General features: G+C 40.8%; 1 long non-coding RNA gene across 2 annotated transcripts in view; it reads left to right on the top strand.

The window, feature by feature from the left end:
• Positions 1–16,621, top strand: part of LOC137561353 (uncharacterized) — a 37,158-nt gene extending 20,537 nt beyond the window's left edge. The window contains exons 2-4 of one of the 2 annotated variants that reach the window (XR_011029978.1): positions 14,782–14,886; positions 15,761–15,868; positions 16,131–16,621. This is a non-coding gene — a long non-coding RNA (uncharacterized lncRNA). Of the gene's footprint in view, positions 1–14,781; positions 14,903–15,760; positions 15,869–16,130 lie in introns of both variants that reach the window. The other variant, XR_011029977.1, reaches the window with a different exon arrangement.
• Positions 16,622–16,956: the final 335 nt, after the last annotated feature.

Below are 16,956 nucleotides of genomic sequence, written 5' to 3'. Positions count from 1 at the left end.
TGCTAGAAGGGTGTGTCACACCCTACTGCCAATCTTTAGATCAAATAGGTGAATGAAAATGAGTAATTGAAAAGAGTATCTGGATCCTAATGAGGCCTCCCTCATTGTCCTCTGGTTCCCCGCTGTCGCTTGTGGACCCTCCAGTTGATCGGCGCTACGCTCCTCTTCTGGCACTAGCGCCTTCGTGCTGCAGTCATGCGAGTATGGTTGCACATGCACAGTAAGGTGGAACCGGTCCTGCACAAGCGGTTCTGGCTTACTGATGCAGTATGGCAGTGCTTGTCCCTGGAGAGGGGCGTGGCTCCAATCAGATTATCGACAAGCCCTTTTTGATAAACTTTGAAGGGTCCGCGGGCAGCAACGGGGGACCAGTGGACAGGGAGGGAAACCTTATTAGGATCCAGAGGCTTCCCTCTCCTTTGGTAAGTACATGATTTTTGTAGTTACTTATGCCTTAGGTACTCTTTAAAGAGGAACTGTAGTAACATAATGAATAAAATTGCTTATTTTTTTACAATATTAATTTATAGTTTATTTAGTCAGTGTTTGCCCATTGTAAAATCTTAGCTCTCCCTGATTTACATTCTGAAATCTATCCCTGATGGTGACATCTTTAGGTCTGCCAGGTGATCTGTATGGAATGTTTGTTTACTGAGAATTCTATGCACAGAGGGAGATATTACTTGCTTGGCAGTTGGAAAAAGCTGTTATTTCCCACCATGGAAGGAGGTTCACAGACAACAAACTATCAGGACCTTGCTCATGACATCACACTGTGGGAGGGGTTTCACCACAATATAAGCCATACAGACTCAACCCCCGATGATCTATTCAAGAAAATGTTAAAGTGGATCCGAGATGAATTTTTACTCATTGCATAATTGTGTTGTTTTCATATGGTTTATAGGGCATTCCTCAAGCCAAATACTTTTTTGTTTTTGTTTTAATACTTTAATTCCCTATAAACTAAAAAAGCCACGTCCACAGTTTTTAGAGAGCCTTGGCAGTAGCAAGGGCTCATGGGATCTCAGTCTGAGCAGGAGGAGGGAGAGGTATTACTAGCCAGAGATTTCAGAGGCAGAGGGGAGGAGGAGGGGGGATTAGGTTTTTTTTCACAGTCTGAGTGCTGATGGTGCAGATAAGCTTGGCTGTGTGTAATGTTTACAAACAACATGGCTGCTATCATTGTATCAAAGGAAGAAATAATCATATTCTATTAACCATCTTAGCGGTATGGACGAGCTCAGCTCGTCCATGACCGCTAGATGGCGCCGCTCAGGCCCTGCTGGGCCGATTTTAACATTTTTTTTTTAAACACGCAGCTAGAACTTTGCTAGCTGCGTGTGGGGGACGATCGCCACCGCTCGCCGCCGATGCGCCGCTACCCGTCGCATAAGGCCCCCCCCCTCCCGAGACCCCTGCGCAGCCTGGCCAATCAGTGCCATGTCATCACTATGGTTACCATGACGGGGGAAGCCCTCCGAGGAATCCCGTTCAGAACGGGATTTCTGGATGGGCTAATGCGCCGGAAGCGATCGGAAAGGTGAGTAAGACGCCGCCGGGAGGGGGGAATCATGTAGCTAGACCTAGGCTAGCTACATGGTTTTAAAAAAAATTTAAAAAAACACTGCTGTGCCGCCACCCTGGTGATCTTAATAGAACGCCAGGGTGGTTAAAGCTGTTTGCAGACAGATTTGCTGTTTAAACCATCTAAACTGTACATAAGATATATAGAAAAGTTACTTGTTATAGTTAGTTTTTCATCTCGGATCCGCTTTAAGATTTCTAGTGGGAAAGGGTATCAGCTACTGATTAGAATGAAGTTCAATCCTTGGTTACAGTTCCTCCTTGAGGACCTAGGGCTTTACCCCCCTTAAGGACCGGCCACTTTTTTTCCATTCAGACCACCGCAGCTTTCACGGTTTATTGCTCACTCATACAACCTACCACCTAAATGAATTTTGGCTCCTTTTCTTGTCACTAATAAAGCTGTCTTTTGATGCTATTTGATTTGATTGCTGATGCGATTTTTACTTTTTATTATATTCATCAAAAAAGACATGAATTTTGGCAAAAAAAATTTTTTTAACTTTTTGTGCTGACATTTTTCAAATAAAGTAAAATTTCTGTATACATGCAGTGCGAAAAATGTGGACAATCATGTTTTTGATAAAAAAAACCATTCAGCCTATATTTATTGGTTTGGGTAAAAGTTATAGCGTTTACAAACTATGGTGCGAAAAGTGAATTTTCCCATTTTCCAGCATCTCTGCCTTTTCTGACCACCTGTCATGTTTCATGAGGGGCTAGAATTCCAGGATAGTATAAATACCCCCCAAATGACCCCATTTTGGAAAGAAGACATCCCAAAGTATTCACTGAGAGGCATAGTGAGTTCATAGAAGATATTATTTTTTGTCACAAGTAAGCGGAAAATGACACTTTGTGACAAAAAAAAAAAGTTTCCATTTCTTCTAACTTGCGACAAAAAAAAATGAAACCTGCCACGGACTCACTATGCTCCTCTCTAAATACCTTGAAGGGTCTACTTTCCAAAATGGGGTCATTTGTGGGGTGTGTTTACTGTCCTGACATTTTGGGGGGTGCTAAATTGTAAGCACCCCTGTAAAGCCTAAAGGTGCTCATTGGACTTTGGGCCCCTTAGCGCAGTTAGGCTGCAAAAAAGTGCCACACATGTGGTATTGCCGTACTCAGGAGAAGTAGTATAATGTGTTTTGGGGTGTATTTTTACACATACCCATGCTGGGTGGGAGAAATATCTCTGTAAATGACAATTGTTTGATTTTTTTTACACACAATTGTCCATTTACAGAGAGATTTCTCCCACCCAGCATGGGTATGTGTAAAAATACACCCCAAAACACATTATACTACTTCTCCTGAGTACGGCGATACCACATGTGTGGCACTTTTTTGCACCCTAACTGCGCTAAGGGGCCCAAAGTCCAATGAGTACCTTTAGGATTTCACAGGTCATTTTGAGAAATTTCGTTTCAAGACTACTCCTCACGGTTTAGGGCCCCTAAAATGCCAGGACAGTATAGGAACCCCACAAATGCCCCTATTTTAGAAGGAAGACACCCCAAGGTATTCCGTTAGGAGTATGGTGAGTTCATAGAAGATTTTATTTTTTGTCACAAGTTAGCGGAAAATGACACTTTGTGAAAAAAAACAATAAAAATCAATTTCCGCTAACTTGTGACAAAAAATAAAATCTTCTATGAACTCACCGTACTACTAACAGAATACCTTGGGGTGTCTTCTTTCTAAAATGGAGTCATTTGTGGGGTTCCTATACTGTCCTGGCATTTTAGGGGACCTAAACCGTGAGGAGTAGTCTTGAAACGAAATTTCTCAAAATGACCTGTGAAATCCTAAAGGTACTCATTGGACTTTGGGCCCCTTAGCGCAGTTAGGCTGCAAAAAAAGTGCCACACATGTGGTATCGCCGTACTCGGGAGAAGTAGTACAATGTGTTTTGGGGTGTATTTTTACACATACCCATGCTGGGTGGGAGAAATAACTCTGTAAATGGACAATTGTGTGTAAAAAAAATCAAAAGATTGTCATTTACAGAGGTATTTCTCCCACCCAGCATGGGTATGTGTAAAAATACACCCCAAAACACATTATACTACTTCTCCTGAGTACGGCGATACCACATGTGTGGCACTTTTTTGCACCCTAACTGCGCTAAGGGGCCCAAAGTCCAATGAGTACCTTTAGGATTTCACAGGTCATTTTTGTTTCAAGACTACTCCTCACGGTTTAGGGCCCCTAAAATGCCAGGGCAGTATAGGAACCCCACTAATGACCTCATTTTAGAAAGAAGACATCCCAAGGTATTCCGTTAGGAGTATGGTGAGTTCATAGAAGTTTTTATTTTTTTGTCACAAGTTAGCGGAAATTGATTTTAATTGTTTTTTTCACAAAGTGTAATTTTCCGCTAACTTGTGACAAAAAAACAAAATCTTCTATGAACTCACCATACTCCTAACGGAATACCTTTGGGTGTCTTCTTTCTAGAATGGGGTCATTTGTGGGGTTCCTATACTGCCCTGGCATTTTAGGGGCCAGGGGCGTAGCAATAGGGGTTGCAGAGGTTGCGACCGCATCGGGGCCCTTGGGCCAGAGGGGCCCCGAAGGGCCCTCCCTCAACTACAGCATTACCTCTCTATTGGTCCTGTGCTCATAATACTCACTTCTATAGGTACTTTGAATAGTGGTAATTATTAACAAATTGTTCCCCATCCCCTTCTTGCACCTCAGACACTGTAGTTGCCATTGGCAGGTTTTGGTGCGCCGTATCAATTGTTATGTATAGAGTGCTTGGGGGGCCCCATTGTAAGACTTGCATCGGGGCCCACAGCTCCTTAGCTACGCCACTGTTAGGGGCCCTAAACCGTGAGGAGTAGTCTTGAAACCAAATGTCGCAAAACGACCTGTGAAATTCTAAAGGTACTCATTGGACTTTGGGCCCCTTAGCGTACTTAGGGTGTAAAAAAGTGCCACACATGTGGTACCGCCGTACTCAGGAGAAGTAGCTTAATGTGTTTTGGAGTGTATTTCTACACATACCCATGCTGGGTGGGAGAAATATCTCTGTAAATGACAATTGTTTGATTTTTTTTTACACACAATTGTCCATTTACAGAGATATTTCTCCCACCCAGCATGGGTATGTGTAAAAATACACCCCAAAACACATTATACTACTTCTCCTGAGTACGGCAGTACCACATGTGTGACACTTTTTTGCAGCCTAGGTGCGCTAAGGGGCCCAACGTCCTATTCACAGGTCATTTTGAGGCATTTGTTTTCTAGACTACTCCTCACGGTTTAGGGCCCCTAAAATGCCAGGGCAGTATAGGAACCCCACAAGTGACCCCATTTTAGAAAGAAGACACCCCAAGGTATTCCGTTAGGTGTATGGCGAGTTCATAGAAGATTTTATTTTTTGTCACAAGTTAGTGAAAAATGACACTTTGTGAAAAAAAACAATAAAAATCAATTTCCGCTAACTTTTGACAAAAAATAAAATCTATGAACTCGTCATACACCTAACATAATACCTTGGGGTGTCTTTTTTCTAAAATGGGGTCACTTGTGGGGTTCCTATACCGCCCTGGCATTTTACGGGCCTAAAACCGTGAGTAGTCTGGAAACCAAATGTCTCAAAATGACTGTTCAGGGGTATAAGCATCTGCAAATTTTGATGACAGGTGGTCTATGAGGGGGCGAATTTTGTGGAACCGGTCATAAGCAGGGTGGCCTTTTAGATGACAGGTTGTATTGGGCCTGATCTGATGGATAGGAGTGCTAGGGGGGTGACAGGAGGTGATTGAGGGTGTCTCAGGGGGTGGTTAGAGGGGAAAATAGATGCAATCAATGCACTGGGGAGGTGATCGGAAGGGGGTCTGAGGGGGATCTGAGGGTTTGGCCGAGTGATCAGGAGCCCACACGGGGCAAATTAGGGCCTGATCTGATGGGTAGGTGTGCTAGGGGGTGACAGGAGGTGATTGATGGGTGTCTCAAGGTGTGATTAGAGGGGGGATTAGATGCAAGCAATGCACTAGCGAAGTGATCAGGGCTGGGGTCTGAGGGTGTTCTAAGGGTGTGGGCGGGTGATTGTGTGCCCTAGGGGCAGATAGGGGTCTAATCTGATAGGTAGCAGTGACAGGGGGTGATTGATGGGTAATTAGTGGGTGTTTAGGGTAGAGAACAGATGTAAACACTGCACTTGGGAGGTGATCGGACGTCGGATCTGCGGGTGATCTATTGGTGTGGGTGGGTGATCAGATTGCCCGCTAGGGGCAGGTTAGGGGCTGATTGATGGGTGGCAGTGACAGGGGGTGATTGATGGGTGGCAGTGACAGGGGGTGATTGATGGGTGATTGATAGGTGATTGACAGGTAATCAGTGGGTTATTACAGGGAAGAAGAGATGTAAATATTGCACTGGCGAATTGATAAGGGGGGTCTGAGGGCAATCTGAGCGTGTAGGCGGGTGATTGGGTGCCCGCAAGGGGCAGATTAGGGTCTGATCTGATGGGTAACAGTGACAGGTGGTGATAGCCAGGGGGTGATTGATGGGTAATTAGTGGGTGTTTAGAGGAGAGAATAGATGTAAACACTGCGCTTGGGTGGTGATCTGATGTCGGATCTGCGGGCGATCTATTGGTGTGGGTGGGTGATCAGATTGCCCGCAAGGGGCAGGTTAGGGGCTGATTGATGGGTGGCAGTGACAGGAGGTGATTGATGGGTGGCAGTGACAGGGGGTGATTGATGGGTGATTGACAGGTGATTGACAGGTGATCAGTGGGTTATTACAGGGAAGGACAGATGCAAACAAGTGGTTCGACCCAGCACTCTCAATGGAGACAAGCGTGCTATAGCTGATCAGAACTTGTTGCTCATCAAGTTCAAAAATAGCGAAAAAAGAGATATCAGCATCAGATCTCGACATTCAGTGTCACAACTTAGGATACAGGTCATAGATAGTGTACCTAGGACATTACGTGGTGGGGATAGATTGAAAGCATTATTGAAATGTGAAGCAGGATGGATTAGACGTTTAGGAACTGTAGGTCGAGGAGGTTTAAATAGGGAGTACGATTTATCGTTTTGTATATAAGAAGATTCGGATCTGGGTGGCAATCAGGACCAGTGACATAGGTTTGGGTTTTTTTCGGCAATTTTTGGAATAATTTATGAGATGTATCTAGTATTTATATTCTGAGATAACATTTTTCTTAAGGTTATTCCTGTACTTTTCTATATGGTATGTGATTAAGGGTCTTTATATTTATGCATGAGCGGTGACCAATCAGAGCATATCATTATTTGTACATTTTTGCATATGTATATTTTACTGGTTTTTGTATTTTTTACATATAGTGTTATGCACAGTTTACTTTAACTACTTGCGTATGTTGATACGCCACTCCCATTTTTTTACGCGTACGCTTTGTTAGCATTTATTCAGAGGTTTTTACGCGTTATTTTTCCACGCGTCCCTAGACTTTTGCGTATATTTTTACGCTTTTTACGCGTCTTCTCTTATTGGCATTCATTACGGATGCCTTTAGCTTACTGTTTTCATGCGTTTTCGCGTTCGGGGTTTATGCGTACGCTCCCACGCCGCCATCCTCCGCTTCCTGGATCCGCCGGTACCAGGTCCCGACACTTCCGGCAGACGCGGCCAATTGGCCGCATCACAGGGGCTCCCAGCATACCCTTACGCATGCGGCTGCGCAGTATGCAGCCACACGCGTACTGGTATGCTGCCCCCTGTGATGCAGACAATTGGCCGCGTGCTGCCGCCGACTGGCCGACTGGCCACAACTACGGGACCCGGAACTGGCTGATACAGGAAGCGGAGGACGGCGGCGTGGGAGCGATCCGTGCGTATGGGGCTGGAGGAAGCCCCAGGTATGTATAATATCTTTTTCCTGGCGTCTCTGGTTCCCTTTAAATAGCTGTTTATGGTTATTCTGCTGAACTCACAATGTCTACACTAACTGCGTTTTGCATTGTGTTTCTTCTGGTAACACTAAAAGTTGAAAACAGGACATTACCAGTCACAGCTACCATATGTCACTGCAGATTCCAGCCAGTGTAACATTTGTACGTTACTGCTTTTTATCAGGTTAATCCAGTTACCAGTTTATATCTGATACTTAAATATCAATATAATTTTTATTGTTATTCTAGTGTCTTTGCTTTCATCCTAACCCTGTTTCAGTAAATATGACTGGATGCAGGGCTGTCCCTCTGGAGCATAGAGCCTTCTTTCATTATTTGCCAAGCCAACAGATGTTAGAGCAAAGGCAATATTTGTATTGTAAAACTAGCGACGATCATAAAAGACTTGAATTTTATGGCTCTAAGCAAAACATATGCACTCTTGACTAAGTTAGTCAATTAGATTGTAGCAGGTGTTATGAAACAATATTACCAGGAAAAAAGCAATAATGTGTGTATAATGCACAGTTCAGTATGTTCCAGCCTAAATGTACGATGATTCAGGAAAGAAAAATAAGCAAATCTTTTTTTAAACAAATATAATAACTGTGTTACAAAAAGCTTACGTGTACTAAAACCATGTACCCAAAAGGGCTATGTTGGAGATATTTTTGACACTTTTTCTTAGAATCTCCATGGCTAATTACTATAAACTTTATTAATCCCAGGGACATTGAATAAAAAATGTGTTAAGACAAAACGAAGACTGCTAAAAAATTAATTTTTAAAAACTTTTGCCACAATATCCAAATATTTTAATAATGTAATATCTGTAGGGCCTTTTTTTCAAGTAACAGTATTGTAAGTGCTAGTGTTACACATCCACAGATGCACTTCACACATTGCTGTGTATTTAGTGGCCATTTATTTTTACACCAAAAAATGGTGTTCTAAAATATTTATAATATAGTAATTCAACAATCCCAGAAGTGACCCACAGTGCGTACCTGTGTCAACAGTATGATGAGAACCTGTTAAGCAGTAAATCGAAGGATTGGCATCCCTCCCAAGTAACTCTGGGTGTTTCAAGTCCTACCCCATCTCAGCACATGTGTGTAGAAGCTCTATACTGCTCTGTAATCTGACCTGTTGCTCAGCTATTAGAAAAACAATAATCTTATAACCAGCACAACATCTTTCTTTTGTTTATCTATACTAAACATGTTATGTCCTGGTCTGCATAGCCAGTGAATTAGCTGATAACAGAGGAATTCAGCACTGTGACTGAAAAAAGAATGCAATTCATTTGGGCAATTTAGCATGGTATTCCTTAACCACTTCAGCCTACAGCTTCGAAAATCTTATGCATCCGAGCAATGTTCACCTCCCATTCATTCGCTAATAACTTTATCGCTACTTATCAAAATTAATTGATCTATATCTCGTTTTTTCCGCCACTAATTAGGCTTTCTTTAGGTAGTACATTTTGCTAAGAGCCACTTTACTGTAAATACATTTTAACAGGAAGATTAAGATAGAAATGGAAAAAAATCATTATTTCTCAGTTTTTGGCCATTATAGTTTAAAATTAATACATGCTACAGTAATTAAAACCCATGCATTTTATGTGCCCATTTGTCCCGCTTATTACACCATTTAAATTACATCCCTATCACAATTTATGGCGCCGATATTTTATTTAGAAATAAAGGTGCATTTTTTCAATTTGCGTCCATCACTATTTACAAGCTTATAATTTTAAAAAATTTAATAAGATACTCTCTTGACATGTATATTTAAAAAGTTCAGACCCTTAGGTAACTATTTATGTAGTTTTTTTTTTTTTTTAATTGTAATTTTTTTTATTTTTTTTTTAATACAAAAATGTATTTGGGTAATTTTAGTTTGGGAGGTAAATAGCCAAATTTAGATGTAATGTAATGTATTTTTTTATTCAATACAGGTATGTCGGTGCAGTTTACTATTTGGCCACAAGATGGCCACATTCAAAAAATTCCTAGATGCGAACGATGTCGCATCTTGGAACTAAAAAGAAGAGAAGAAGTTTCCTGGGGGCAGAAATACCACGCTCTCTGATGAGAAAGCGTCGGTATTTCTGCCAGGGACTTAGATCGGTGAATGGGAATTATATTCCCATTCACTGATCGGGGGAGGCAGCGGGAGGCAGCGGGAGCGCGCGCGGGCGCGCGCCCGATCGCGCGCACCACACGGCTGCAGCACCACTGCCTATCTGGACGGATATATGCGTCCAGATATGGCGAAGTGGTTAAAGAGAACCTGTACTGAGTAAAAATATTTAAAATAAACACATGAGGTAACTTCAAATGAACATTACATAATTACCTTGCCATCAGTTCCTCTCAGAAGCTCACCATTTTCTTCTTACAGTGATCCCTTCCAGTTCTGACAACATTTTGTCAGAACTGAAATATATCAGTTGCTGTCAGTTACAGCTGAGAGGAGAACTGATGTGTCCATGTTTCCCTATGGCTCAAGTGGACGATGTCACAGTTTAACAGTGTGCTGACCAGGAAGCTGTTATGGGGTAATGGCCATTTTCAAAATGGAGGACGGAGAATTCCATTGATTACAGTGGACAAACAGGACGCAGGAGAGGAAAAATAGATTGAGGAGTAGACTACACAGGAGGTAAGTATGACTTGTGTATGTTTATTTTGACTTTTAATTTTCAGTTCAGTTTTTCTTTAAAGAGGAACTTAAGCCGAAACAAACACACTGTCATTAACCACTTCCCAACTTAGGGGTTTTACCCCTCCTTGACCACCAGAGCAATTTTCACCTTTCAGTGCTCCTTCCATTCATTCGTCTATAACTTTATTATTACTTATCGCAATTAAATGAACTATATCTTGTTTTTTTCACCACCAATTAGGCTTTCTTTAGGTGGGACATTATGCCAAGAATTATTTTATTCTAAATGTGTTTTAATGGGAAAATAGGAAAAAATGTGGGAAAAATTTATTATTTTTCAGTTTTCGGCCTTTATAGTTTTTAAATAATGCATGCTACTGTAATTAAAACCCATGAAATTGATTTGCCCATTTGTCCCGATTATAAAACCGTTTAAATTATGTCCCTATCACAATGTTTGGCACCAATATTTTATTTGGAAATAAATGTGCATTTTTTTCAGTTTTGCGTCCATCCCTAATTACAAGCCCATAGTTTATAAAGTAAGAGTGTTATACCCTCTTGACATAAATATTTAAAAAGTTCAGTCCCTAAGGTAACTATTTATGTATTTTTTTTATTGTATTTTTTTTTTATTATTACAAAAAAAAAAAAAAAATTGGAGAGTGTGGGAGGTAAGGAGTTAATTTTTGTGTGAAACTAATGTTTTGTGTAAAAAATTGCTTTAGGGTGTAGTTTTACTAGTAGTAACTTTTTGTTTAATGCGACCTGCAAGCGTCCTTCCGGACGCTTGCAGGAAGTACTAGGAGGCTGAGAAAGTTTTTTTTCACAATGATCGCGCTGCTTATCGGAGAAGCAGCGGATCATTGCGGGGCTTAGATCAACTAATGGGAATGGATTTTCCCGTTCATTGATCTCCGGGCGAGCGGGCGGCGGCGTGTTTATGAGCAGGAGTGCGCGCTAGAGCGAGCGTGAGCGCGGGCAGCGGCGGGAGCGCGGATAGTACGGATTTCTCCGTCCCTGGTGGTGAAAGGATGGAAAAAGGGACGGAGAAATCCGTACGCGTGGGGGTAAAGTAGTTAAGTTACATTAGTTATGTTAATTAAAATAGATTGGTAATATAAACTCTTACCCATCCTGTTTTAAAACAGACAAATGTTTGTGATTTCATGAGGGCAGCCATCTTTTTGGTTAAAAGGAGGTGACAGGGAGCATGAGACACAGTTCCAACTGTCCTGTGTCCTGATCATCCCTCCCAGTTGCTAGGTAACGATAACAACAACATCAGAAATCCCATCATGCTTTGCACAGAATCAGGGGAAAAAAGCTCGGGCATTTTTCTTTGATGGGCTGGAGCTTAGCTAAAAAATGCTGCAAAAAATGAGACTTCGGTAAGAAAAACAAAGTTTTGATACTGTGAAACTGTTAAAGACACACCAAGCCTTTTCAGTGCTGCTGAGTAGATTTTTAGTCTGGAGGTTCACTTTAACTCTGTGTCCGCTTTTACTGTTCCATGCACACTCCTGGAGCCTGGAAACAGTTAAATGTATGTTACTCAGCAGTGAGAGAGACAGGCCTCAGTTACTGGGGCCTCTTACAGGGCTACTGGTTGTGATTCCCTGTCCTCGGCTCAGTATCAGACTAAGTAATTTAGCGCCACTCTATCACACATACATTTATTTGGAAGAGTTAAAGTTAAATCCTTTATTAAAAGTAATAGAAAGACCAGCCTATTAAATAAACATTTTAAGAGGATAAAATGCTGTTAACTGAAAACGAGCATTGTTTCCTCCCAGTGTTCTTAGTACTTATAACTGAATTAAATTATAATTATTTTTGTGTGCCTAGAGTTCTGTTTATATTTAATACACTTATAAAATCAAATATCACTGTCTTTAGGTTGAGCTGTATTTCTGCCAAAAATTCTAAGTCACAAAGGGGGATTTATACTTCATCTCTACTTAACAGTGGGAAATGCACCTTGCTTACCAACACTGGTTGACGTGTCCTCTGCTCACAAGTGCTTTGTGGCACTGGCACAGCCTATTATTGCCGTATTAAATACAAAGATCAAGAGAAGCAGTAAGCAGGGAAACCTCCTAAATTGGCAATCTTACATTTCATTAGCCCTAATAAAAGGGAACATTAGTTTTATTAACAGTTGTTATTGGCATCAGATAGCAATTGTATATCCAGCAAAACAGAATAAATATATTTCATTTCATCTAAATGAAAATAAACCTGGGGGAGTCTCGATAAATAAAACCATAGTTCCTTTATTTCATGCTTTATACAATACATATATGCTGTAAGTAAAATAGTGTTTAAAGGAAAAGCTTAATATACCAGGTTCATACTTTTTCTTTGCAAGGTTTATATTTAAAAGCCCTCTGTGTGTTTCTTGTTGTTGTTCTTTGTACCTTATTTTGTCTCTCTTCAATGATTTATGTGCATGGGGAGGGAAAGGACAAGTGCTCAGGCCAAGCAGCACCTGACATATATATGGCTGCAGAAAAGGCTTCTCAGCAAATTAAAAGGAAATCTGTGGGGGGAAAAGTGCCCATTCTGGGTACTTATCTTGGGAGAGGGAAGTCTCTGGATCCTTCAGAGGCTTTTTCCATCCTCCTCCACTGGCCCATTCCAGAGCTGTCCGCACATGAAAACTTTTGACAAGAGCTTGTCAACGGCTCATGCATGCGCAGCAGCACAAACCCAATGGGGCTTCAACAGACAAGGCCGCGCCAGTCAGGTCCGTGCTACTGCGGAGGTGAAGGCACACATAAAAATTACACAGAAATAATACTGATAAAATACAACAGTAATGCAATGCAATTATACTTTAATGGTACGTTCACATTGACCCAGTGGCTTGGCAGTAGTGTTGGTGTTTGAATTCAGCATTGTGAATTCGGAACACCTGAAAACTCCCAGTTGTGGAAGGAGGAAGAATTGCATTCACGTGAAACGCAACATGACACGCAAGTCAGTGAACGTCCCCGACCCTCTCTGCTTGTTTAGTGCTGAACAGTGGTAATCGGGAGTATTTCAGTGTGCAGAGGCTTTGCCTCTGACACAGGGAATCTGGGTTTGAATCTTGGCTCTTCCTGTTCAGCAAGCCAGCACCTATTCAGTAAGGAGTACCTGGGCTAGACTTCCTAACACTGCTACTGAGCGCACCCTAGTGGCTGCAGGTAAAAGCTTTGAGTCTGCAAGTAAAAAAGCGCAATATAAATGTTATTTGTCTTGTTTCAAATGTGCTATGCTGAATTTGAACACCAAGACTAGTTAGTAGTGCAGAGCAACAGATTCCTCCATCATATCGCGATGCATGCAGTGCAGTACCACATAACAGGTGTGTTAATAGTTGCTGTGAAGCATACTTTGTACATGCTGTATGCTTCACTGTATGCACCGCACAGTATGCATAGCGCACAATGCAATTTTCATTTCCATTGTATTGCGATCCGGTTTTCCCAAGATGAGCAACAAAACTCGGCAGTGTTAATGTAGCTTTAGAGATTAAAGGTATTACCTAAAGCAGATTTTGTCAAAAAGTGTATCTTTGGATAGAGATGTCCAGTAGGCATACAGTGATTGGGGCTTGATTCACTAAAGCGTAATAACTACTATCACAGCGTGATCGCGCGCAAACCTTTGTTTATCACGCGGGGTAACCCTTTACGCGTGCAAACCTTCACGTGCGGCAGATTGCACGATAACTGCTGTGATAGCAGTTATCACACTTTAGTACATCAAGCCCTATATGTGAAGGTATTTTTTATCATTGTTTTCGGCACTCACAGCCATGTAAAACATACGGGCCCATATGCAATTCAAGTTTTCTCCTGAGTTTTCTCCTAGGTGATATTTTCACACCTTGACATAAAATACATTTTAAACTACCAGTAAGCAAGAAAATACTCAAAATGATTTTGATAGTGGTTTTTCACCAATATTTGAGTACCTTTTCAATTGTAAAATGCTGAAAAGTTATTTTAAAGAGAAGATGAAAATTATCTCTTAGGAGATAACTTAGGAGAAACAATGTATTGCATATGGGCCACTGTGATTTTAAATAGCACTCCAGGGGCCATATGCAATTCTCTTTTTCATCCGAGTTTTCATCTAGGAGATAATTATTAATCTTCAATTTTAAATAACTTTCAAGCACTTTTCAACTAAAAAAGTACCAAAAAGTAGGTGAAAAGGTAATAACAAAATTATTTTGAATATTTTCTTGCTTTCTGTTGGCTTAAAGGGCATTTTACTGACAAGTTTAAAAATATCACCTAGGAGAAAACACAGGAGAAAAAGTTAATTGCATATGGGCCCAGGTAACAAACACATACTGAAGATTTCAGACGGTTTGCTCTGATGCCTTCAGTAACCAGTAACAGCAGCAGCTCACTAGAACAGGGGGAAGCATTTAAGATACAAATGATACAGATGTGTACATTAGAGATTTATTTAGCATTTTGTCATGAACGTTTTATTACTGGTATTTAAAAAATCACTTGTTTTATGATAAATGTCACATTAGTTTTACAACTACCTATATTACTGCACATTTCAGTAATCTGTATTTCACACAGAGATCTCTGATCTTTTATATGTTTCCTTTCAGACTGCTGTGATATGCAGGAATGAGCTTCACCTACCACTACTGCATGCTAATGAATAAAGAAGGGTTCTCCACTATCAAAACAATAGGTAACCTACTAAGATGCAAGTGAGTACTATGGAAGGTAACTGTCTCTCTCACAACTAGATATACTAATTATGTTAACTATTGATTGTGATCTGTTATATATTGATCAAGTTTACAACACTGCATGTTGGAAATTGTCCACCCTTGTTTGAGGCCACCTCCCAGCTCACCTTGCTTCATAGCAGGTGTGCTATTTAGCATCAACACAAAATAAATCATTTTCACCTCACTTTGGGCTCGATTCACAAAGGCGTGCTAACGTAGTTAGCACGCCTAACAGCTTTGGACGTACAAACTAGGGTGCTAAGTAGTTTGCATGTCTAAAGCTGGTACTGATCACAAACAAAGTTTAGCGCTGCGGGGTGGTCGCCACACGTCGCACCGGTGCGCGCGAGACTTAGCACAGCTCGTGTGCTAAGCACACTTAGCTCACGAACGGTGCGACGTTTCGCACGCTCCGGTGTGAAGTTTCACGCGCAGCGCTAAACTTTTTGCGCGCAAACGCTTGATGTTTGATGTACTCTGTGGAGCACAACCCGTGTCAGCGCTATATGAGTTGATAAGAATTCTGCACCTTCATAACAGCTGCAATACCAATAAAAGTGCAGAATTATCATTTTAAACTTAGTTTACCCCTAGACTGTAGTGTTGATTGTAATGGAAAATCTCACTTTAGTGAATTTTTTTGTAATGTTCACAGTTATGACTCTGATTGGAATTATGATTTTATGGGTAATCTTGATTTTGAATAATTTTCATAAGTTACAAGATAATGTAATATTGCAGTTTCTTTCCCCTTTTTTTGTTATCCTTTTATACTCATACTTTAGTGTTATTGAGTACCTTGCTGCTTAAGTTCTGTATGTCTTCCTTTATGTGCCAAATCCAATTCCAGGTACCTCCCTGACGTACTTGGCGAACAAACCGATTCTGATTCAGATGACACTGTACCTGTGGATAGTTTATAAAGGTTTACCACTGAATGCCTGTGGACAGGTTGGGGGTGAGTTAGGGGATGTTCATGTCTTGTTTTTGTGAGTATGTTTATATTGACTGTACAATACATGTGTTATGTAAGTAGAGCAAGTATTTACCTACTTATACATGTGTGCTTTATCTAAGATAGTATGACTGACAGCTCCTCTTTAAGAAACAGAAAAAAAGAAATTAGTGGCCAGTTCATTGACTTTGGTTTACTTTTTTGGACTCAAAATATTTAGTCACTTTAATAATAATTCTTATTTGTATTTTGTTTTTATCTTCAGGTCTGAGTGACCATTGCATGTGAAAGCAGCCAAAGTGAAAATGACTTTCTTAGGAACCATCTCGGTAATTCCCAGCATCTATGAGAAACCGAAATATCAGGTCTGGATTGACTAACCTTTTCACTAGGAGAGAGTTAAGAGGGAAATGGAAAGGGGTGAACAACTCATGACAGATCTTGAAGCTAAACACATCACAATCCATCTTTTTGGAAAGCATAAGATATGAGAAGATGCAAAAAGACTGGATGTGAATTCCATAACAATCTTGTCAAACAATGCTTTGCTATTCCATAAATCCAGATAAAGTTCATTTTTCTGAGGGCTTCAGCAAAAGGGCAAAGTCTGTTATCTCCAGCTGGCTGCCACATGGATTTTGGCTGTGACAGAATATTTTAACAATAATTTATTCTGAGCTTTGTTTCTGTGCTTGTGTGTCATTCGGTCACCCTACAAATATACTAAAATAAAGCACTGGATGCTTCTGAGAAAAATTACTAGCAACAGCTGAACCATTCTGCTGTAAAAGTGTCGGTTTCTATAATGTTTCCAGTATATACTGTGAAAGCTATGCCAATATAGGCAGCATGGAATTGGACCAGTCAGGTCTTCATATACTGCTTCAGTTACAAGCTTAATAATTTTGAATAAAATTAATATAACATTTGTATCAACTCACTTTTTTGCATCTCGTTGACCACATCTCGAGCAGGGTTGTAATAATGTTCAAAGTCCTTGCATAGATCCCTGTGCAAATACCAGTCAATGTTATATCAATGATCCTGATTTCAGCATCAGAAACAATTCCAGTATCTATATTATTGCTGTA

Source organism: Hyperolius riggenbachi, chromosome 3, assembly GCF_040937935.1.
Source record: "Hyperolius riggenbachi isolate aHypRig1 chromosome 3, aHypRig1.pri, whole genome shotgun sequence".
NCBI classification, from domain to species: domain Eukaryota; kingdom Metazoa; phylum Chordata; class Amphibia; order Anura; family Hyperoliidae; genus Hyperolius; species Hyperolius riggenbachi.
The sequence above is the reverse complement of the archived record's forward strand: the minus strand, read 5'-3'. Positions and strand labels throughout refer to the sequence as shown.